The following is a 24,758-nucleotide window of genomic DNA, read 5'->3' on the forward strand; positions in this document are numbered from 1 at the left end:
TGGGCGATATATCGATATAAAAAAATATCGATATATTTTTGAAATGCGATATGGAATTAGACCATATCGCATATCGATATATAGTTCAAATTTGCGCTGTGATCCTTGCTCCCCGCGCCTCCTATTCCACTCTGCGTGCGTGTTTACACTGTAAAAAAAAATTTGTTCACTCAACTTACATTTTTTAGTTATTTTTTTGCTTTGACTCAGTTAAGTTTTATTGACTTAATCTACTAAGTATGTTCAACTTAAAAAGTTTAGTTGACATAGTTAAAATAGTTGAGCCAACAACTTATTTCAAGTTACCTGGACTTGTAAAGATTAGTTGAAATACAATAACTTACATTTTCAAGTTACCTGGATTTGTAAAGATTAGTTGAAATACGATAACTTACATTTTCAAGTTACCTAGACTTGTAAAGATTAGTTGAAATACGATAACTTACATTTTCAAGTTACCTGGACTTGTAAAGATTAGTTGAAATACAATAACTTACATGTTCAAGTTACCTGGACTTCTAAATATTAGTTGAAATACGATAACTTACATTTTCAAGTTATCTGTACTAAAGTGTATGTTCATTGAACTTAATTTAGCATATTTTCTCAACTTGCAATATAGCACACTCAACCAAATAAATAACAGATTTTTCCATACAAATGGTTTTATTGTTCCTTACAAATCAATAAATGTTAAGAACAACAACATATTCAAAGGAATACAATTATATCACAATTGCATGAAGTTTAAAGATAAAAATGTATTTGAAAAATGCATAGAAAGTGTATTCATGTGGGATTTTTTTCATGTTTGTACAAGTTTTCAGCATTGATGACCTGACATGCATTCTCATTGCTTAATTTTTAAAAATTTTACTTGGCTAAAACATATATTAAGATTTCATGTGTTTTAAAGTTATTTCACAAGGGGGTATATTTATGTGAAAAATCTTAAAGTCTCAGTTCACACAAAAAAAGTTGCTCACCTGTTAATACCTGTTAATACTTTCCATTGTTGGTAGACAAATGAAGATCTTTTTAATAAAATCGGTGAGCTTTCTGTCCCTCCTTTGACAGCCTAAGCAACTAGCACTTTCAAGGTCCAGAAAAGACATCCTTAAAGTAATCCAAGTGACTCCAGTGGTTTAACCTAGGTTTTATGAAGCATTGTCAGTGTTTCATTCCATTTTATTTATTAAATAGTTTTCTCCATCAAATGTTTACAAGAACATAGCAGCACATGATTCTTGTGTCGACGCGAAAGCTGACACTGCTGCATGTAAACAAATATATAAACCACTGACGTCACTTGGATTACTTTAAGGATGTCTTTTCTGGACCTTGAAAGTATTAGTTGAATAGGATGTCAAAGGAGGGACAGAAAGATCAAAGATTTCATTTAAAAAAATATCTTAATTTATGTTTCAAAGATAAACAAAGGTCTTTTAGGTTTGGAGCAACATGAGATCTAACATCTAACAAAATAATTTTAATTTAGGTTAAACTAACACTTTAAGATTTTTCACATTAATAATACCTCTTTAACTGTGAAATAACTTTAAACCACATGAAATCTTAATATATGTTTTAGCCAAGTAAAATTAAAGTTAAACAATGAAAATGATGTCAGGCCCTTGATGCAGAGAACTTGTAAAAACATGGGTAAACAAAAAAATACAGATGAAAACACAGGCTCTTTGTAGAAATACATACCTTACCTCAACAACATCTTTAATTCAACAATGTATTTTTAAGAGAGTGCACTCTTGCACTGCAGGTATCAGCTCCAATGTTCATGAATCACCTCGAAAGTGTATCTGAGGTGTTTTCTGGGGTAGTTTATGTTGAGAGCATAAAGCAATGTCATTTGTATGTCACCAAATCCTCGCAGAACAACTGCTTCCTCGATTACAAGGGCCACATCACTAGAGTTGCATGGAATTGGGTCTATCACATCTTCCACCACCGCGATGATTCCTAGAGTCATGCCCCGATCATATCTTCTTCGGAATCTGTGTGCTGTATTAAAAAATGACAAACTTCAAAATGTGCTTTCACACATACAACACTGAAGCTCAACCACTTAAACACAACATGAGTACACCAAGTCTTATTTAGTGTTCCGAAGAAGATTAAAGGTCTTACAGGCTTGGAACAATATGAGGGCGAGTAATTGATGAGAGAACTTTCATTTTTGAATGAACTATCCTGTAAAAAACCTTTAAACTGAGAGACTTAGGTCAAATACTATACACTGTGAATAAACGGAGGCATTTTGCATCTGTACACTAAATGAAGCATTATAAAATGTTACAATCAAGCTACAATATTTTAAGGCCTAAAGAAATTGATTTCACAGGGGACTTTTTTCTTCCAAAATGTAATTTTGATTATCAAAGATAAAACTTAAAGGTGGTATCAGCGATTTCAGGCCCAAACATAAATGATCACATTCATCTAATATTTCCTAACGATCCGCTAGCTGCCCGCCCCATAAGCATGCTGTCAAAAAACCGCGTCTCTCTAGGTAGCCTAGGCTCTGAGATCTGCACACAAAAACAGTTGGTATCAACATCACTCAAAACCAAAATAAATAGTGTTCCAACCAATCATCGACAGGGGCGGGTGTTGTGAGGTTTTCGCGTGCAGCCGTCATAGGCAGCCGTGCACGAGCGCAAAACCTCACAACACCCGCCCCTGTCGATGATTGGTTGGAACACTATTTATTTTGGTTTTGAGTGATGTTGATACCAACTGTTTTTGTGTGCAGATCTCAGAGCCTAGGCTACCTAGAGAGACGCGGTTTTTTGACAGCATGCTTATGGGGCGGGCAGCTAGCGGATCGTTAGGAAATATTAGATGAATGTGATCATTTATGTTTGGGCCTGAAATCGCTGAAACCACCTTTAATATGTCATTATAAAATGATTGACTAGAAGGTGACTAATTTGAATTTATTTTAAATACGCATTAACAAATGACATATTACTTTTTTCTTCAATATTTTGCAGCACTAATAAAAAATATGCATGACAACAGAAATGGCAAGAAAGGAAGTGCCCATAATGTTTATGAAAAAAGTACAGTAGAAATATATGTACTTACATTTTTATCTAGGCTGTCCATTATGGTCCTCATTTCAGCAATGTCAGCAAAGCGCTTGAACGGTAGACACAACAGTTTTGGTAGATGCCAGTCAAGACCCTCATAAAAGGACTTGCTCAGGTCCAGTGAAATTAGCATGTTGAATTCTGCACTGATCTAAACTAATATTAAATGACACAAACATAACAGCAGCATGTTAAACAACACTGCAAAATAATATATCTACATATTCATCTAAACACCATTTTCAGCAGTGTAGGACTTTACCTGTCTCTCACAAAAAAAGAACCGGCCACCTCTTTTTCCATAGCAGATACTGGAGGATCCTTTTTTAACTCTCCTGTCTGCCTGTAATGCCACAGGTCTCTGAGAAAGCATAAAGATCACAGTTCAATGTAAAAGCTGCAGCACAGAGCCGGACAGATTGTGTATGGTCCCTGGACAAATGTATTTTTTAGAGCAAACTCAGTTCTAAATGAACACACACAGTCTTTATAGATGCAGGGAAGCAGACAGTTACTTACATGATGGCAGTGCTTCAGCTTGTAGTGCCTTCTGACAATGCGTTCATTGGTTGTCTTGAATAAACAGAACTTGCTGCTCCACTTTATTGGTCAAGGGCAAAAGAAAAGAACAATTAAGTCAACTAACATTTAATAAACCGAGTACACATACACAATCAAGATCAAGTCTAGATCAATAATAGTTTATCACCAAATTTGTGGATATATATTTATTGACATTACTATTAAGACCTTATTAGGACAGTATTAGCTGCTAAGCATTTCACTAGTTCTGGGGAAAACACTGCGATCAAAGAGTATAGAAGTAACAAGAGGCGAAACTCCGTTGCAGTTTTGACAACAGCCACTAGGTGGCGCTTCGGTAGCGCGGCCGCCATTTTGGACTGAACCAACGGCTTTACCGTTAGCACAACTACTGTACAGCATTAACATTATGTCTGGAAATAATTGGAAACAAAGAAAACAGTGTTCTGCCATCAACTACCAGTGTACAACCAATCAACTAGCATTTCATAGATTCCCCAAAGATCCAGAGAGGTAAAGTAGAAAAGGTTTTTATTAACTTTAAAGTGAGCTAACGTCAACGATAACAGGTGCTGTAACGTTAATGTAAGCTATCCCATAACCGCAGTAACAGTTTGCTAATGTTATGTATTTGGTCGAAATTGTCAAGACTCGAAATTGGCTTTTTAAATCGCATACTTTCAGAGATATATGAACACCTAACCTGGCAAATGACCGCTTTATTAATTCATTGTTATCACTAAATTAACCCTTTAACTTTTTTTCGCATAAACATGAAAATCACTATCCAAACTTAATGGTTGTAATTCAGGAATGCTTTGGAATTTAGACCTATGGTTGGTCTTGTTTTAATTTGTCAGATTATTGTTGAAGTGAAATAAATTATGAAAGTGAAACAGAAAAAAGTTATATAAGTTTGAGTTTATTAAAATGTACAAATTTAAAATATAATTATTTATATTTTATATAAAATATATATATTACAAAATATATTTTACTCTAGAACTGCAAGAAAATGAAAGCAAAAAATCTGAACAAGTTGTGTTCCACATTTTAGGTTGATATGTTGATATTTCGCTCCCTCACCCTTCCTGCCGTGTGCTCTAACGTTACACGGTTTGGAGCTGCGCGCTCTTGCTCGCTCGCTCTAGATTCCGGGTGATTTTAGCTAATTTGTGGGCATCAGGGAGCCGCTATCAATATGCGGGAGACTCCCGGATCTTCCGGGAGACATGGGATGTCTGCTCTAGAGATATTAAAAACTAGAAACTACTTTTTAGTTCATTTAACCGCTTTTGAATTTGAACCGGTATCGTTCAATTCTATGACAGCTGTGTTGCGTTCAGTCCAAGATGGCGGAGCTGCAGCTCTGCGCATGGGTGAGTTTGTTGCAATGGAACGTTCTATTGAGTTTCGCCTCTTGGTACTTCTATACTCTTTGACTGCGATGGTTAAGCGGTTGCTATAGTTACATAATCTCCCACAATAAACTAAACATAACTGACCACAGTCTTTTAAGTTCGACATTTAATAAGTAAAACTAGACAGTTGTACAACAACTTTTCAGTTATGGAGCGTCCATCTCGAACACCGGAGGATTCTGATAATCCTGCCGCACCACTCACACAGTTTTACATTAAATTAACGTTACATTATTTGTCAGCTCGTTGTTGTCGTACTCACGCGTCGACGCTGCTTTGCCTGAATGGTGATTAGACTTGCTGATTTTGGCGCAAATAACTTGAACATGAGAGTGAACAAACATGGTAGAAATGCGTTATTTTTCACGACATGCTTTTCCCGCTCTCTAGGCTATTTTATCATTCATCCATATATCAGTCTCTCACATAATTAATATATATATAGGCTATATATATATATATATATATATATATATATATATATATATTAGCCTATGTAACGTTAAACTGGTAAAACTGGATTAGCAACGGTCCAATGTGATCTAGAAACGTTGATATTGAACAATACATGGATGATTACTTCATATGTCATTTTACAAGTTATTACATCATATTAACGAATATTTACTTACCATATTTGATGATAGTGGAAGAATGAAATCATCTGCCGATAAACTCTCCAGCAATGGCCGATGAAGGAGTCAAGGCGAGAGACCTGTTTGTTTCGCGCTTCACGTGATCTCATCTCGCGATAAAAAATGAGAACTAACCTTACTGGTTCAGCATATGTTTTTAAGTTGAGGCGGCAAATACTCTAGTTATGTCAACTTGCAGACTAGTTGAGACAGTGAAAACTTAACATGTTAAGTTGAATTAACAAATTCAGAAACCACAAGTTGTATAAACTTACAAAATTACATTGAAACAACTAAAATGCGTAACGCTCATAACATAACGCTCTATAGAGCGTTATGTTATGAGAGGCGAATCATGACTACTTCAGAAAACCCAGCACAATAGGAACTACCAGGCAGTGACATAAGTGTACGCTGAAATAAAGTCTTTCACCTCAGAAAAACGGACTTTCTTGTCCTGTCAGCCGTTATCCTGTAAAGTTACTCGTAGCGCACACTCGAATGCGGCGGCGCGCGCTGTATCGCCTCACTGATCAAGTGCAAAAGAAACTACGAGCATGCAACGCCGTTACGTTGTAAATTACACGAAATAAAAGTAATGCAGGTATGATTTTCATTCTATTCACCAGGAGCAGTTTCCATGTTTCATTAACAGTGTTAATATTGTGTATTCACCATGGTAACTGTCGTTTCCATATTAACCCCAAAATGCCACTATTTTTCTTTGTGTTATTTTTTATATTTTTAAATGACTGTAGTGGCTCATGCCAACATTGTATTAACAAAAACTAGTTTGGGACTGCTATTTAATAGCTTTAGCATAGGCCTAATGTTTATTTATTAGTAGCCTACTAGTCTTTACTATTAGTCATATTCTTACAATTTATGTTTGGAAAAGTACTAATTTATGGAAAAGTACTTGTGTGTGTTAAAAAAATGTGTACATGTGTTATAATTTGCCTATATATTATATTATAAGAATTTTTTTTACTTTAATCCCTGAAACCACTTCAAATCGGGTCATGTAGTTGAGTGTAGCGTGTCCGAGGGTCAGCTTGTGGGTTTTGTAAGGGCCAGCATGAGAGACCTACAAAGTTGTGGTGAGTTTTGCAGGGAGATAGGGAGATGGCAACGTTAGTTAGCATTATCGTTCACTTTAGCTAGGCTACTGTAGCCTTCATATGGTATGAGACATATCAAGCATTTTATGATGCCACTGTCAAAACAATATTTAGCTTAGGCATACCTCTTCATGCATTTAATGAACATTTGTGTAATAATTCATGGCAAGTTAATAAACTGAATATGATGCACTTTCTGGTTTGCTGACCATCACTTTTTAATTTTCACTTGTTGTTATTAAGAAAATACATTAAATGTTATTAAAATTAAGGATGAACTATAACTTCATGAATAAAATGAGCATGGACCACAACTGGGAAACTGTTGAGGCATTTGTCAGCAACCTGCCCGTGGACCGCTGAAACTGATGAGCAGAACGCCGCGGACCGCCAGGCTGTTGGTCTGAGAGCATGACCCGGCTACCAGCAGTTTCATAAACACGTCCACACACAACACAACATGCTAGACATTACAAATAATTGTAAAGTAGGCTAGAATGCATGCTACATGTTTTGGAACCTTTGAACAGAAACAGGCGCGCTCAGCTCCCAAATCATTTATGGGTGCGAGTAATAAAAAAGTTATCAAAAATAAAGATGAAAAACCGCACTCTCAAGGTATAATTTCATAAATTTATTGTAACCATGTCCACACAGCTTTTATTTTTTGGCTTCAGTGAGGCGCGGTGGTTTATGGGATGAGTAGTTCCTTCGCTCGGAAAAGAAAATATGTACACAGTCTTGTACCTTTGACTTTTTTTGGATTTTCTCGTCGTTTTTTCACTCGAAATGATATGTTGTATGCCTATGAGTTCAGCCATAGCTGGTTATCCTCAGACATGCTCTAAAACTGTTTAGATACGGATTTTCCAAAACGTCAATGGGAGAAATGAATGGGAAATTTACTTCCGGCACCAAAGCGCTCTCGGGCTGTGGGCGGGACTGTGATGCTCTATATCATTGGTCTTAAAAAGTGGGTGGGTCTTGTCCCACCCATATACAATGGTTCCGACGCCCATGCATTGTTTCGCCAGTTGGTGGCGACAAGTGACTGTTAAAAAATGTATTTGTTATTGAATCATTTATTCAAGAGTATGTAATATTGTATGAAGCTTCTGATTAAAACTCAGAAAGATGTGATGATTTGCTTTTGTAAATATGACTCACCTTATACATCATGTACAGTCTGTATAAGTGTATGATTTAGCTTTTCCCGATCGTCTAGTGTTAAAAAAATTGCAAGATATCGCAATACTTGTAGAATCGCAATTCTTAAAAGAAATTGCAATACCGTATCGGCACCCAAGTATCGTGAAAGTATCGAATCGGAAGATGTGTGTATCATCCCAGCCCTAGTTTAAATTAATAAATGTTTCATTAACTGATTTTGAATATGTATATTTCTAAATACAGTCGTTTGCATGTCTTGATCTCCTACTCCTACTATGTGTTTTTTTTTTTTGAAGGCCAAAAGGCCACCACTTTTCTCCTGTTTATTGGCTAGATAAGGAGATAGGGTAGGCTATATGTCATTGTATGTTTTGATTCTTTTGTTTGATTCGTATGGAAGGTAGTTCTATGTGGGAAGTTAGTTTCGTGTGTTCATTGTTTTGACATTAGCTCACCCCTGAAGATATGCTTCTAAACTTTTTTTTATTAAAGAAATTGTTTTGTTAAAAACAAAAAGAATCACACTATGAAAACAAACAAAAAAAGAAAAGGGGTAATTAAACGGACAGTATGGAATTTTTCGCCACTAGGGGTCGCTAACCTCTTCACAATAACAAAGGCGTAGTTTGATGACGCAACATTTGCTAAGAATTATGGATCTTGTCGTCAACGTCAAGCCGACCGATCTAATAATGTTTATGGATGACTGAATACATCGATGCTTTTATCATGACTGTGATATGAAGCAGTTCGGGATTGCTAAGAGACAGCTATCAGCTCCACACGCGACGCGAGTCCCGCGGATATAAAAGGAATATGGACATTTCATTCTACCGAACTACACGCAGAATTACTACTCACAGGTCAGTTTATTAGACAAATTAAACTTGTGAGGTAACGCAGCGCTGTTTCACTTGGTCTAACATTACACTAGCACACTAAACTGCATTTGAATGTGTTGAAATATGTGTTAGTCTGTCTGTATGAGACCAGCAGTAAACTAGATCAACATTAGAATAACATACAGATAATATTCTGACATTTTATCATTGTTGAACTATCTAACATTGATTAGTTTTATGTAAATGTGCTCACCTGTTTAATAAAGTACATGTAGGAGCGGTTGAAGTCTCGGACGTGGAGCTCTCGTTTATATACTGTCTATGGGAGCTCTCGGCATCTCAAAAACACCGCGCTGATATTGATTCTCGTTTTAGTTCTCCTTTTTTATCCAAAGTCTGCTTGCCATGGTCCATAATGTTTGAACGAAACAACAACAGCGTGCAGATAGACATTGCGAACTACACATTTGTCCACGTCTGTCGCTTTGGTTACTATCGGACGGCTCTGGTTCATAGCTCTGGTTGCTATGGCACTACGAGCAACAGAACGGAAATAAAGAAACTGGACGTGTCTTCGAATTAAATTACAAATTTCTCCTGGTTTGAAAGTTGTTGGAAACAGTCAGGATAATGTAAGTACACAACTAAAAAAATATATATATAACATAGATATAGTGATTTTTGCTATTTTTAAAGCAAAAAAGTAAAATATTGTGCCTTTAAGAAGTACTGTTTTGTCATTTATGTTACACCCTTTCCTAGACCAGGGACCGTAACATTTTTTTAAGGAAGAGTTAAAATCACTAAAATAAAATATGAAATTAAATAACAAAAGCTCAGACTATATGTTAACTATAAGAGAAACTCACATTAACTGGGATTAGTAACAAGGTCTATAGATCTTCTGTAGCTCCGCCCCTTTTCAGTGATGCAGTAATCTGATTGGATTTCCATCTGCATGAAGGCAAGATCTTACAGATTTATTAATGAACCACTTGTTTTAAAATCTTCCTGGTCTACTTACGTTTATGACATCCACTTCAAACATTACAATGCTCATGATAACTTTAGTAAACTCTACATTAATTAATCCACTTCACCATCTAATTACTCTTCAATGCGATACCATAGAAATATACAGAGCCAAAACAAAAAGTTAAAAAACAAAATTCTAATGATGGCTGGATGGTGGCTAATGTCTATGGCCTAGATTTGATTTACCCCACTTACAATAGTCCCTTTACAGGTACTGCTATCAAAAAAAAAAAATTCTACATAAGGCACATTTAATGTCCAACAACAAATATTTTACCAAAATGTATATTAGTCAATTATTGTGCTCCATTTGGTGCGCATGCTGGTTCTAGCTGTTTTTGTCAGCAGGGAAATGACCAAAAGACTTTATAGGCTGTACAGTGCACTTATATTACTATGAATGGGAGAAAGTGCATATAAGTGCGGAATAAGTCCCGCCTTCTAAATAAAAGAGCCAATCGCAGATTTGTGAAGTCACTCCGTCACTGCAGCTGCCCTTATAAGTTCCGGTTGAGAAGCTCACATTTATGATACAGTTGTTGTCAGATGTCATTGGTGATTTCAAATACGAAATTTAATCGTAAGCTTGGTGAACAGCTTTGGAGTTTCCCCATTCAAAGAGATACGAGCTTGCATGACTGAAACATGGAGAGGCATTTCAAAAATGGCCGTCAAGTGAAATTTGCCTGAAAGGGACATGGGCTGTGTCTCAAATCACACACTTCCCTACTATCTAGTAGGTGAAAAACAGTATGTGACAAAAGAAGTATGTCTGAGTTCACAGTGCTCATAAAACTGTAGGCTGAATGTACCCGGATGATCTAAAACTGGTGAGATTCTGAAGCGTGTATTTGATGGACACTTTACTTTACTACTGATGGAGCTCATATATTTTGTCCTGTGTGCTGTACAGCATTTACTGTCTCAAGAGTGCAAGTCTGCATCTCCCAATTCTGGTCAATAAAATGTCCTGATACAGTCAAATATGCTTCAGTTGTTCTTGATGTCCACGTCACTTGTTAAAACCACACTGCTTGCAGAGTCTAATGAGTGTTTCAGTGATGTTTTGACTTGCTCATATAGCTTTGGAATTTCACTTGACATAAAGGATTTCCTACCCGGGATATTGTATCGGAGATCAACCACCTTGATGAAATTACAGAAACCTCCTCAACCATTGAAACTGGTTGCAAGTCAGTAACACTCATCTTGGTTGAGCTCCTTGTGATGTCTTGGGCTCTTTGGGAATCACCTGAAAAGGATAAAGGTTTCCAATGACTAAAGGGAAGCTGAATTATATGTATGATTTCTGAAGGATCACGATTACTGAACACTGGAGTATTGGCTGCTGAGAATTCAGATTTGCATCACAGGAATAAATTACATTTTAAAATATATTTTTTTTAAAACAAAAAAACAACAGTAATTTTAAATTGTATTAATATATGTATTACTGTGTTTACTGTATTTTTGATCAAATAGATGCAACAATTGTGAAAATAACTATTCTTTTGAAAAAAATGTAATATTACAGACCCCATTAGTATATGTGTACAGTATAATATAACATGTGGGTTGCGCGAAGGCTAATGTATATATTAGGTTTTTACCCTAATGTAGTCTAACGAAAGAGAGAGAAGGAGATAATAACTGAATGTGCACTCTGTAGTACCTGGATAGGGTCTGCCTCCCTGAAAACCCTCCTGCAACGTCTTCTGTCGGACAGAGGGTGGCGCGGGAGACTGGGCACTGTGGGCAGCTTGGTTTTGTTCAGCCTCTTTATACGTTTCAGGATGTGTTGTTTTTAAATGTTTAAAGAGGTTGCTTGTGTTGCTGCTGTGTAAAACTTTCTTGTCACAAATACTGCATCTTGCAATATATTTTGTCTGCCATTGAAAAGTAGCACCACACCACACTTCGCTTTCTTTCTGCCATAGTACCATTCTGTTTATGCAGAAGTGTGCAACTATTTATTTATTTTAAATTGATTTTAAGCCTGCAATTACAGTCAGGGGGGTACAACGAGTAAAGCAGATAAAAAACATAAAAGACATACATAAACAGCGACAAATTTAAAAGTTAAACAAAAATTTGAAAATGTTTACAGAGTGAGACACACTTTGTAGCTTTCTTATCTTTCAAACCCAATATTGTGTTTAGGTATTGTAAGATTTCTGCTCTTAAAATGAAAAATAAAGGCTTGTTTCCTCCAAATTTACATTTATGAATATAAATTTCGCTAAAAGAAGAAGCAGATTAATTAAGTAATATTCCTTATGAAAGGATTTGTCATAAGAGATAAAACCAAATAATAAATTTTTAAAGCACAGTTGAAAGCTGGGCATGATATGAGCCTTAATAAAGGAACAAAAATCTGACCAAAAACAAACTGTATGAGGACAACTCCAAAATAAATGATAAAATGTTTCATCATGTAGATCACAAAATGTATCAATATCGCAATTAAATCTGTTCACAAGATCATAATGGGTAATATTTATAAATGAGTTGAAGTGAAATTTCTTTGATTTTGTTTGTGATTAAATATTTGTGAGGAAGTTCCCAGATTTTATTCCATAACAGATCATGAGCACAACCATTCCAAAATGATATAATAGCAGGTCCGGAGACAATATCCCTTTGGAACAAAGCCTGTACACAACGATTATTATTTTTAATGCATGAAAGAGAGAAACAGATATGTCCTACTTCAGTATCAGCAGGATCCAACGTGTATGGAGAGAGAACAGAGGACAGGTGTTGTTTAGACCAGAAGGAACGGCATCCATAACCACAGCAAAGTCCTTAGGAGTAACTGGAATATTAGAAAGGCATTCAGAGTAAGTCAACATAAGACCTTCATTGCTAAGTTGTCTAACGAAAACTATATCATTACAAAACCACAGATTTTTTTATATAATGGGTTTTATTTTTCCATAAGAAGTTAAACAGCATTTTATCATTAATTTTACAAGTATTATCATTAACTGCTAAGGAGAGCGCTGCATATGTAAGTCTCGAGATGCCCTCTGCCTTTGTGATCAGTACTCTCCCCCTCAAGGATAGGTCTCTCATTAACCACTGATTTATTTTTTGTTTTGTTTTGTCAATGACTGGTGAAAAATTAAGTTTACATAGTTCCTCTTCATTCGTTACAATGTTATAAATATCTGATTTCATCTTAATGGGAATATTACAAATTGACAGAAGATGACTGTTTTTAAGTGACATTAATTCACACTTATTTATATTAAGGTAAAGCCCTGAAGCTTTTGAGAATGTATGGATAATCTTGATGGCTAAAGGTATTTCCCCTGCATCTTTTTAAAAAAAGTGTAGCCTAGTATCTTCGGCTAATTGACTAATAATTATTTCACTGCCAGCAGCAGGCTCTGTTTAATGTGGTCGGCAAGAAGTTGTAAACATACAAAGTAAAAATAAATATGGGGAAATAGGGCATCCCTGACTGATACCACGACTGAGATTAAATCTAGGTGGGGTGCGCAGGAAGTGTGCAACTAGTGTGCGATACGTGCCGTGTACTTGATGTGTAGCCTACGTGTGGGCAGAACACGTCGCTCGCTTCTCTCACGGGCCAGCTAAATATGTCAAGGAGGGGTGTTTTCTATTTAGCACAAACCTTAAAAAGAAGTACCAAAAACACTTAGTGATGCAGAAATTATTAATATTAGTATATAATAATTTTAATAGGCCTATTGATATTTTTGTAGAGGTACCAAGTAACTATCTTGTGTTGTGAGTATCGATATATCGATAGCCTACTGCAGCATCGATCTGCCCTCCCTATCTCGCCGCTTGGTCTACTCTAGACAGACTCGCGCTGCGGAACCAGGGCTGCGTTCATCCCCGACAAAACGTTGCGCAACGTTTTTTAAACAGAAACGTACTCGGTTACTAACGTAACCTCGGTTCTCTCTAGAAGAGGTTACGTTAGTAACCGAGTACGTTCTCTTACGAGAGGTCTCTCGTACTGCGTAAGATATCTTACGCTAGGGGACCCAATGCAAAACGCCGTGCGTGCTGGGATCAAACACCAATAAACCTGAAGGCGAAGCCCAGGATTTACAGTGCACAATCACCAGGGGAACTCACAGAGAGTCCTGGAAAGAGGAGGGAATCACTCCATCCATATGAAGCAGTGTCACAGACGCAAAGTTCACAGACAGGGCGGAACTGACCTGAACTGGTACATAAATGCGGGTCTTACGCAATACAGCCCATAGCGTAAACAGTCGGCGGCGCGCAGCGCTTACGACCTCAGCGTCCTAGTAAGAAGCACTGATTCGTCTATACCGACAGCAGCTTAGCCTGCAAGGCGGGAACCTCCAGGTTATGGAACCTTATGAATGTAGACGGCGAGGCCCAGCCTGCCGCCATACATATGTCTTGCAAGGAAATCCCGCTAGACCAAGCCCACGAAAGAGGCCACGCCTCTCGTGGAGTGCGCTCTGACACCCAACGGGCACTGTAAGCCCTTGGCAGTGTACGCCAGCGCTATGGCGTCAACTATCCATCTGGATAGGCTCTGTTTCGAAACAGCCAGTCCCTTGGAACGTCCACTGAACGAGACAAATAGCTGCTCAGTCTGTCTGAAAACAGACGAGCGAGACACATAAGCTCTTAGCGCCCTTACTGGACAAAGAAAGCTTGCGTCCCCTTCCTCGCCCGACACCGGCAGGGCGGACAGGGAAATGACCTGAGCCCGAAACGGCGTGTTGAGGGATTTTGGAACGTAACCATGCCTAGGTTTGAGTATGACTCTTGAGTTGCTTGGCCCAAACTCTAAGCACGTCGCGCTCACCGAGAGCGCGTGCAGGTCACCTACGCACTCCACTGAAGCGAGAGCCAACAACACACTGTTTTGAAAGACAAGTGTTTGAGGCTAATCGTTTGGATAGGCTCGAAAGGGTCACCTTTCATGGCTTCCAAAACCGTAGAGAGGTCCCGCATAGGGACCGAAGGAGGTCTGGGAGGATTCAGCCTCCTAGCTCCCCTGAGGAAGCGGATGACTAAATCGTTCCTTCCTATTGACTGAGCGAGCGTTGACTTAGAAAACGCTGCAATGGCCGCCACATAGACTTTGAGCGTGGAGGGGGCTCTGCCCTTATCCAGCAGCTCCTGTAGGAAGGAGAGAACCTCCGTCACCCCACAGTCGAAGGGTGAAAAACCCCGAACTGTGCACCAGCCGGAGAATACCGACCACTTCGAGGCATAGAGCCGTCTGGTAGACGGAGCTCTAGCCTGAGTGATAGTATTTAGCACTCCCACTGAGAGGTCAGCGGGTACCCGTTGAGCACCCACACATGAAGGGACCACAACTCCGGGTGAGGATGCCAAATCGAACCCCTGGCCTGAGAGAGGAGGTCCCTCCTCAAGGGCACTGGCCATGGGGCAGTGTCTGCTAACTGCATCAGAACCGGCGCAGCGGGACTAAAACACTCTTTTCTCCTTTCGCCAGTGACGCACGGGGACCGTAGAAACGGTGTTTGGGTGCAGGCGAGCGGGTTATACTGCGCGCTCGCTGGCTGCAAAATGCACATCTGCAGTCGCCTTCGGGGGACTGACAGAGCGAAGCATTGGCGGCATAAATATATTCGAACCCCGGTCTCCCGTGCGAAAAACCTATGATTCCACCACTGAGCCACAGGGGGAAACACACAGGCTTTTCGGATACGCTGAGCATATAAGAGAGCGTCAACATGTATTCTTCGGCGTTTGCTGGCAGGCGTGCGTGTTTATAACAGACTCGCTTGCTGCAATATGATATCTCCAGTTGCCTGATCAGGGAACTGAGAAATGTAAGGGAGAAAAGAGGGCAGTCCGGCCGAGGCGGGACTAAAGAACACTCTTTTCTCCTTTCGTCGGTGAGTGACGCGCGCAGGGGCAGGGCAGCTTTTCTTGTAACATAAAGAAAAACTAACCCCGCCCGCTTCCAGGAGGAGCAGCCTCGGAGAAGGATGCCAGGTGAGTCCTCAGAGTCACTGAGCAGTGGTTCTCAACTCCAGTCCTCGGGACCCACTGCTCTGCACATTTTGTATGTCTCCCTTATTTAACACACCTGAACCAGATCATCAGCTCATTAGGAGAGACTCCATGAACTGAACTGAGTGTGTCAGATAAGAGAGACATACAAAATGTGCAGAGCAGTGGGTCACGAGGACTGGAGTTGAGAACCACTGACCAGTGATAATGCACTTTGATGTTTGGGGTTAGTTTGCCTTTATGTTTTTCCAAAACTATACAGTAAATAATATACTATGTTTGAGTTTTATATTTCATACATCAGGTATGAATGTATATTTCATAGATCAAGGTTTTATAGCTCATATGCAGTTCAATGATGATGAAAAATGTAAGTAAATAAATAAATAAACATTAATAAATGATGTATAATAATAAATGTATACTTTATATATACAAACATTAAAATCAACAATAAAAATGCAAAAAAAATTATGATAATTAACATTAATATTATATTTAATTAACATTAATAAATAAAGTATAATAATTCATGTATAATGTATATAAAAACATTAAAATTAACAATAAAAATGTTTTAAAAAATGAAGTATGATAACATGAATATGAACATGAATAAATTATGTAATAATTAATGTAAATCATATATAGGCCTACAAACATTAAAATAATACAAAATAAACAAAAATAAGTCATGCATTTTGTATTATTTGTGTCCTCATAAGATGGAAAATAACAGAAAATAGTCTTAAAATCAACTTATATATGGAATAAATGGAGAAGGAGAAAGCGAAAGTGAAAGGGGCTCTATCAGGAGAGACTTTAGGCCTCGTTTAAGGGTGTATTTACACTGCAAGTCCTAATGCACAGATACGATCTTTTTCTTTAGTATCTTGGCCTCATTAACACTGCATGTCTTGATGGCCAATTCTGATTTGTTTCCTATATCCGATTTTTTTCGACCGTCCGTTTACACGTTCTTTCAATAGTGACCATATCCAATGCATGTGTTTAACTTCTGAAACATCCAAGAAGTTCTCGCTACAGCCTGTGGCACGATGATGACGTAGCTGGATCAGATCCAACACGTACTGGACGCTGTTACGCGCATGCGTGGTGGTGTGCTTTGGTGACGTGACGTCATATATGCGGACTAGAAGAGAGTTCTTATTATTTTTATTATTATTATTTTTTTATATATATATGTACGTACATGTCCTGCAGACACTGAACTGCAAATTAAGAGGAACCTTATGTACAGATCACTGTGGAAAAATGAGCCATTAAAGAAGGAACTCTTACCAGACAAAATATCTTTAAGCACTTTTTTTTGACATCTGACAAGATTTCTTTTCTTGATGCTGTTATAATTTTTGCATTTTTCCTTGAATGTGTACTGGAATGTGAAGTTGTTTACAGACCATATTGTATTGTAGCTTTAGGATTAAAATTACAGAGACAATTACTTGACTCATTTTTGCTTCCACTCAACAGCAAATATGACCTGAATAAAATAAAATGGCTTAATTTTAAAATGTTCTGTATACACGCATTAAAACATAAAAAATACTTGTGGTGACCACATGCTATAATCCATCACATTTAGGTTTAAAATCATGTGATTTAAAATGTTGTAAAATTAACTATTTTGCATGTATGTAGAGAGAAACTAGGATAACTTAATCACATAAATAATTATTCATACAATATTGAGCATACTAATACCCTCAAAATTAATTGGTTAAACTTTTGTTTGAAAAAAAAACCTTCTTTGTGGAATTTTATTCCTAATTTTATTTTTGACCGACTTGGGGGTCTTTCTTTTTTTATTTGGAATAACCGTTGTATTTTGTATAAACACAAACGTATTTTTTTTAAAAGCTGGTTTGAAAAGGGTATTGTTTTAGTTTGGCATTTGTTTAACTCTCAAGGATACTTTATGACGTATGACGAGTTTCTTCTGCACTTTAATTTTCCTGACTCCCAAGAAATTTGCTCTTTTATTTTTCTGCAATCAATTCTGGTATAATTTCCTTATGTAGAGGTGTGTTGTCATCAGTTGACATGCCCATAATTAACTTAACTGACACAGTATGTGGTAAAATTAGTTTTTTACAAAAACACTAACAAATCTATTCGTTCTCTATTTTTAAAGGAGGTTGTCACCAAATCTTGCTCTATTGCTTATTGGACTAAATTTGTTAATGACCTTGTTTGGGAAAGTGTCTGGTTATTACCTCATAAGTTTTTTGTTACAAACAAGGTGAAAGAAATCTCTTTCAAGATATTGCACAAATTCTACCCTGTCAAACATTTCCTTAGTAAGTTTAAGAAAGACATTGATGTAAGTTGCTCGTTTTGCTCTTTGCACTTGGAAACACTGTACCCCACATTTTCTGGCATTGTAGTCATGTGAAAAAGTTATGGTATGAAGTGTCTATGTTGATTTAGGAAAATGTACTCTCTAATTTAGTTTGCATTTTGAAAATGTAATTTTGGGATATTCAAAGTATGATAACAGTGTGATTAAGGAGGCTTTTGTAATAAATCTGATTAGTCAAATTTCACATCCATAAGTGTAAGTTTTCTATCAAAAAGCCCCTTTTCTCAGTATTCCTTAAAGAATTCGAAAATTACTTTTCTACTATTCATTCTAGTACTAATGGAAAAGCTATTAAGACGGTTAATTTGTGTACTGTCTTCAAAATCTTTGATTAATACAAAGGGTTTGTATTCTTGTGATTTATAATTATTTATTTTGATTGTGTATGTGTGTGTGTGTGTGTGTTTTCTTTGCTCCCCTGGCTCTAAAATTGTATGTTGTATTGTTTTGTTGTTTAAAAAAACATTATTGAGCATACATGTCACTTAAGTCCAGCGCATTATAACCCAGAGATCGGTACTGCGCATGCATCTATGACGTCGCCTAAACACACTACCATCCAGTACGTATTGGATCTGATTCAGCTATGTCATCGTGCTACAGGCTGCAGCGAGGGTGTCTCGAAACATCGCGCATGCTTAAAGGGGGTTCTTGCACAGGTGGACAAACACCAGGTGTGTTTACATTACAGATTTATGATTTTTTTTCTGCCGTTTCCATTAACTGATTTTATGCGACTAAATGTCTTTTCCCTCTCACGAGTCGCGATAAGTCATTCCAAAAATTATGGCGACGGATGTTGGGAGGTTTACGTATATACCAGCTGCAGCACTGGCCATTATTATTAATGGAAGGAGACGTATGGTGTGTTATCCAAACATTAAAGGAGAACTCCGGTCAATTTTAACATTGAGCTCATTTTTTTGTAAATTTGGAGTGCTGTCAGTACAGAGAACAACGACAAAAATCGGTGTTGCCTACACCGTGTTATCCTCTTTTTAAAATTTGCACCCTGTTGACTTCAATGGGGCAAGTTTTAAACCTTGTTTTAGCCTCTTAACATCCTTGATGTGTCATTACAAGTGCACAGCCATTTGAGTGATTCCTTCAGAGTCAACACGGTGAATCTGACTGCAGTAGATGTGAAAGATATGAATAAAAGTGATGTTAATTCAGCCAGCACTCATATTTACATTCTGTTTTCGGTCGAAGTCCAAAGTAGTCGATTGTCGAGTTCACGCGCGTGATCATAGGTAACTAAACCTATGCGCGTGAACTCGACAATTGTCGTTGTTCTCTGTACTGACAGCACTCCAAATTTACAAAAAAATTAGCTCAATGTTAAAATTGACCGGAGTTCTCCTTTAATGGTAAGGAAAGACCCTTATACTGCGAACAGCTCATATGAGGTGTTTCTCCCTCAGTTCTGCTTCGAGGTCTTGATTGTGGCATTTCTTTGAGGCTTAGAATCCAGTATTCCTGTAATTCTTTTGTCTTTTATGAATTTAATAAAGAACTCTGTCTCGTATTCTGTCCAAACACACCACGTCATCTACATCAGTTGACCTGTAAATGCACAAAAACTTTTTCCATTGCAGTTTTGCGGAATACTTATTTTTCGAATTGCCTGTAAAAACGACACTCGGTTACTAACGCAACCTCGGTTCTCTCTAGAGAGGGAACGAGTGTTGCGTAAGTCTAGCTTATGCTACGGGAAAACTCATTTTCTCGAGAATATTGAAAAAAAAAAAAATGATCCTTAATTTTCAATAATTTAAAACTGATTTGCTGCAGCAAGCAGACCTAGGCGAGGCAGCTCGCGCGCCTATTGGCTGCTCTGCGGGAACTGCTGCAACCTATCAGTGCATCTGCCATGACTTCAGCACCAATGGGAAGCTTTCCCTGCGCTACGTCATGACCCGCCAATATGGGTGTGGTCTAGGCCCATAAATACCCATCGTCCAGGTTGCATTATGATTTCAGTCGACTGGAAGCGAAACCATTGTGCAGCACAAGCACGATAGGTTACACAACACTCGTTCCCTCTCTAGAGAGAACCGAGGTTACGTTAGTAACCGAGTGTCGTTCTCTTACGAGAGTACTCTCGTGTTGCATAAGTTTAGTTTATGCTACGGGAACCCCATGTAAAACGCTGTGCGTGCTGAGTTTCAAACACTAATGTCCCAAGGGCAGTAGCCCGGGGCTCATGTAAAAGTGGAATAGTCGCATAAGCGGCAAAACGGGGCGGGACGACTTGGTATTATGAAAGATAGGTGCTTACACGTATATACAGTTAAGGCAATATATCAACCTTGAAACTGCATAGGCCCACAGGACGTTGCAAACATATCAACAGTCTAAGCGAACTGAGTTGGGTAGACGTGTTAATATAACATAATCAGACTGAGAACAGCCTAGCCTGTAGGGTGGGCACTTCTAGGTTATAGAACCTTACAAATGTAGACAGTGAGGCCCAGCCTGCTGCCATACAAATGTCTTGAAGTGAGGCTTCAAGACACTTGTCCAGGCCCATGACGAGGCCATGCCTCTAGTTGAGTGGGCCCTAACACCCAAGGGGCAATCCAAGCCCTTAAATGCATAAGCCGACGCAAAAGCGTCTACTATCCATCTGGACAGGGTCTGTTTCGAAGATTGCTAGCCCTTTAATGCGGCCACCAAACGAAACAAAAAGCTGCTCTGTCTGCCTGAAGGCAGCAGAACGTTCCACATAAATCATCAAGGCCCTTACTGTGCAAAGGAAATTAACCCCAACCTCACTGTCGGATGCACGGAGGGCTGACAGGGAAATAACTTGCGCTCTCAACGGAGTCGCAAGCACCTTCGGGACGTAGCCATGTCTTGGTTTGAGGAGTCATTAGGCCCAAATTCCAGACACGAAGCGCTCACTGAGAGCGCGTGTAGGTCGCCCACCCGTTTTACTGGGGCCAATGCCAGCAGAAAAGCGGTTTTGAAGGAAAGGTATTTCAGCTCCACCGCATGTAATGGTTCAAATGGGCCGCCTTTCATGGCCTCTAGGACCATAGAAAGGTCCCAAACTGCAACCAAGGGGGGCCGAGGAGGGTTCAGCCTCCTAGCTCCCCTGAGGAAACGGATTATGAGGTCATTCTTTCCCAGCGACTGGCCATTTACAGGCTTCGTAAATGCTGCTATGGCCGCCACATACACCTTGAGCGTGGATGGGGTTCTCCCGCTGTCCAACAGCTCTTGCAAGAAAGAAAGCACCACCGTTACCTCACAATCTAGCGGGTCCAATTCATGAGCTGAACACCATTCAGCGAACACTGACCATTTAGACGTGTAGAGCCGTCTAGTAGATGGAGCTCTAGCCTGTGTGATCGTGTTCGTCACTCCCTCCGGGAGGTGAAACGGTAATAATTGATCGCCCACACATGTAGGGCCCACAGCTCGGGGTATGGGTGCCAAACTGCGCCCTCGCCCTGAGACAACAGGTCCTTCCTCAGCGGAATCGGCCATGGAGCTGTGCTCCCCAGTTCCATCAACTCTGGGAACCAAACGTGATTCTCCCAAAGCGGTGCTACCAGGATTATCGAGCATTTGCATTGCATGATTACCTGTGGTAACAAGGCAACCAGGGGAAATGCATAGAGAGGGCGTCTGGGCCAGTCTAGGGCCAGCGCGTCCCTTTCTTTTAAAAAGAACATTGGGCAATGAGCATTGGCTTGTGACGCGAACAGGTCTACCTCCGCTCTGCCGAAGATGTCCCAGATGTTTTGTACCACCAGGGGATGCAAGGACCATTCCCCTGGGGTAAGCTTGGCCCTGGACAACATGTCTGGGCCCACGTTCAGGACGCTCGGCACATGCGCTGCTCTCAGCTAGCACAGATTGTTTTATATATAAGGAGGCATTTTGCTCTTGCAAGAAGGCTCCGGGACCTGAGGCCGCCCTGGCGGTTTATGTAAGACACCACTGACATGTTGTCTGTTCTGACTAGAACGTGGTGGTTCCTCAGCACATGGAGGAAAAACTGTAGGGCATTCTCGACTGCTTTCATCTCTAGACAGCTTATGTGTAGACACTTCTCTGCATCTGACCACAGGCCCATTGATGGCCTTCCTTCGTAAAGGGCGCCCCAACCCGTGTTGGAGGCATCTATCGAGGCTACTTTGACTTTTGAGGTTATGCCCAGGTTCACGCCGGACTGGTACCAGTTGGCCCTCGTCCACGGTTTCAGCGCTGCTGCGCATGTCTGATTCACCATGAGACGAAGCAACCCTGATGTCCATGTTCACGCTGGAACATGCCGTCTCAGCCATAGCTGAAAAGGGCGAATGTATAGCAGACCCAGCCGCAGCACCGTCGAGGCTGAGGCCATAAGACCCATCATTCTCTGAAACACTCTGAGGGGGAGACTCCTCCCAATTATGAATGTCGCTGCTAGACGCTTGATTACTACCGCGCGTTCTCGCGTTAGGCGCGCCAACATAGACCTGGAGTCCAACTCTATCCCTAGAAAGGACGTTTCCTGGCTGGGAGATAGATTGCTTTTGGCCCAGTTGATTCTGAGACCCAACTGCTCCAGATGGTCCAGCAATAGCGCTCTGTGCTGTACCAGTTCCTCTTTCGACTGCGCTATGATCAGCCAGTCGTCCAAATAGTTCAGAATTCTCACGCCCCTTTGTCTGAGGGGTGCAAGCGCTGTGTCCATGCATTTCGTAAATGTACGAGGTGCTAAGGACAGCCCGAACGGAAGGATAAGCCTGAAGGATAAGTACTGATAAGCCTGGCCCTCGAAGGCGAATCTCAAGAATGGCCTGTGACGGGCTGCTATTTGAATCTGAAAGTAGGCGTTTTTCAGATCCACTGATATAATCCGAATTCGAGCAAGGATTTGTCTGGTTGTGAGCATTTTGAACGAGCGTAGCATAAGAGCTTTGTTCAAACGCCTGAGATCTAGTATGGGGTGAAGCCCGCCGTCCTTCTTCGGTACTAAGAAGTAACTGCTGTAAAACCCTGACTCACTCTTGGCCAAGGGGACGGTCTCTACCGCTCCTTTTCTTAGCAAATTCGCTATCTCAGTGCAAAGTAGGTGTGCTACTTCCTGATTCACCGAAGTTTCGACCCGGGCTGTGAAGCGCGGCGGTCTGCGAGCGAATTGTAGTGAATAGCCCCGTTTCACAATCTCTAGCACCCATTTTTAGAATCAAATCTGGGCTCCGGTCGCTGATATTCAGGGACTCGGGGACCCGGCCATGATGACATACTTTGTTCACCAAGTTAATATTCAATGGGGCAGTCGGCACTTTGTGTGGCGGCTTTGTAACTAACATTCCGGCCGTAGAAACGGGCAGGTGTTGTATTACAGACGAGGCTGTGTGAGCTCGCGGCACGAGGCACGAGGTGTTTTTCAGAAAGTGTGTACGTTGTGTGGCAGACACATGATTTACATCTGAACCACCGCCAGCGTGAGCTGGGTTCATACACTGGGGCATTATGTGTGTGCGTAACACAGATACAGTCGTGTTCATAGGTAGGAGTGAGCACTGTACAGCGGGCACATTTCCTATACTTAAAACATGAAAGGCATGAGCCGGTTTGACTGATATGGACCCCGGGGTGGTGTGAGACACTGCGTGGGTAATGCCTATGTGTAGGGGTGAACACTGGGTAGTGGGCACTTTTTCCACACTTAGCGGTCGAGCGGCATGAGCCAGCTTTATTGTTTTTGACCCTGGATGAGTGTGACTCACAGAGAGGGTAGTGCTTATGTGTAGGGGTGGGCACTTGGTAGTGGGCACATTTCCTACATTCAAAACACCTTCGGCCTGAGCCGGAATATGACCAGACATAATGCGCTTTTTGAAATTTATGTGGGTCGCCGTGAGAACGGCGTTTGTGTGCAGGCGAGCGAGTTGAGGAACTGGCTCGTTGGCTGCCAAATACACTCTTCGAATTGCCTCTGTTGAGGGAACTGAGAGAGCGGGTCGTGCCAATTTCAATGGCGGTCCATCCTCAGCGGGACTTAGCCATCGGCGTCTTCCTAGGGGGGCTAGGAAAACTTAGGAGGCTCAAAGTTCGGCGCGATCTTGGGCCTGGGTCCCCGGACGGGAGACGGTCTGCGGCGGCTAGTGGAGTGCGAGCGCTGGCGGAGGTGGTGGGGGCGCTGGTTTCCGAGTGGGCGGCTCAGTCCCTCCAGTTTTTCGCGATTCCGCGATTGCTGAATACAACGCAAAATCAACAAAATGTCGCATTTTTTTGCGATCCTGCATAATTCCTAATTTAACCGCAAAATAATCACAAAAATGAAAAAGACCTCACAAAACATTAAATTATAATCACCCAATTGAAATATCTCTAGTTTAATTAAAGTTTCAGTGCATTTTTACGTGGATACAGATGCTGCAGGAAAAGGGGAAACTCCTTTGAAGCCTAATGTAAACGCATTTTGCAGCTGCACAGTGAGTGTCTGGCTCACTCATTGGCTGTGCTGCGGCAACTGCACATCCAATGGCG

The 24,758-nt window shown here is 40.1% G+C and overlaps 1 protein-coding gene and 1 long non-coding RNA gene across 2 annotated transcripts in view; one reads left to right on the top strand and one right to left on the bottom strand.

The window, feature by feature from the left end:
* The window catches only part of LOC311066118 (tumor necrosis factor receptor superfamily member 14-like), a 67,124-nt gene that overhangs the window by 22,788 nt on the left and 19,578 nt on the right, over positions 1-24,758 (top strand). The gene's annotated exons all lie outside the window — the stretch shown is intronic.
* On the bottom strand, positions 161-3,747 carry LOC311098228. The gene is made up of 4 exons (XR_014609414.1): positions 3,630-3,747; positions 3,373-3,471; positions 3,106-3,266; positions 161-2,019 (listed from the first exon to the last, which is right to left on the bottom strand). It is a non-coding gene; the product is annotated as an uncharacterized lncRNA (long non-coding RNA).

Source organism: Abramis brama (genome assembly GCF_963993115.1).
Source record: "Abramis brama genome assembly, chromosome: 16".
Taxonomy (NCBI): Eukaryota; Metazoa; Chordata; class Actinopteri; order Cypriniformes; family Leuciscidae; genus Abramis; species Abramis brama.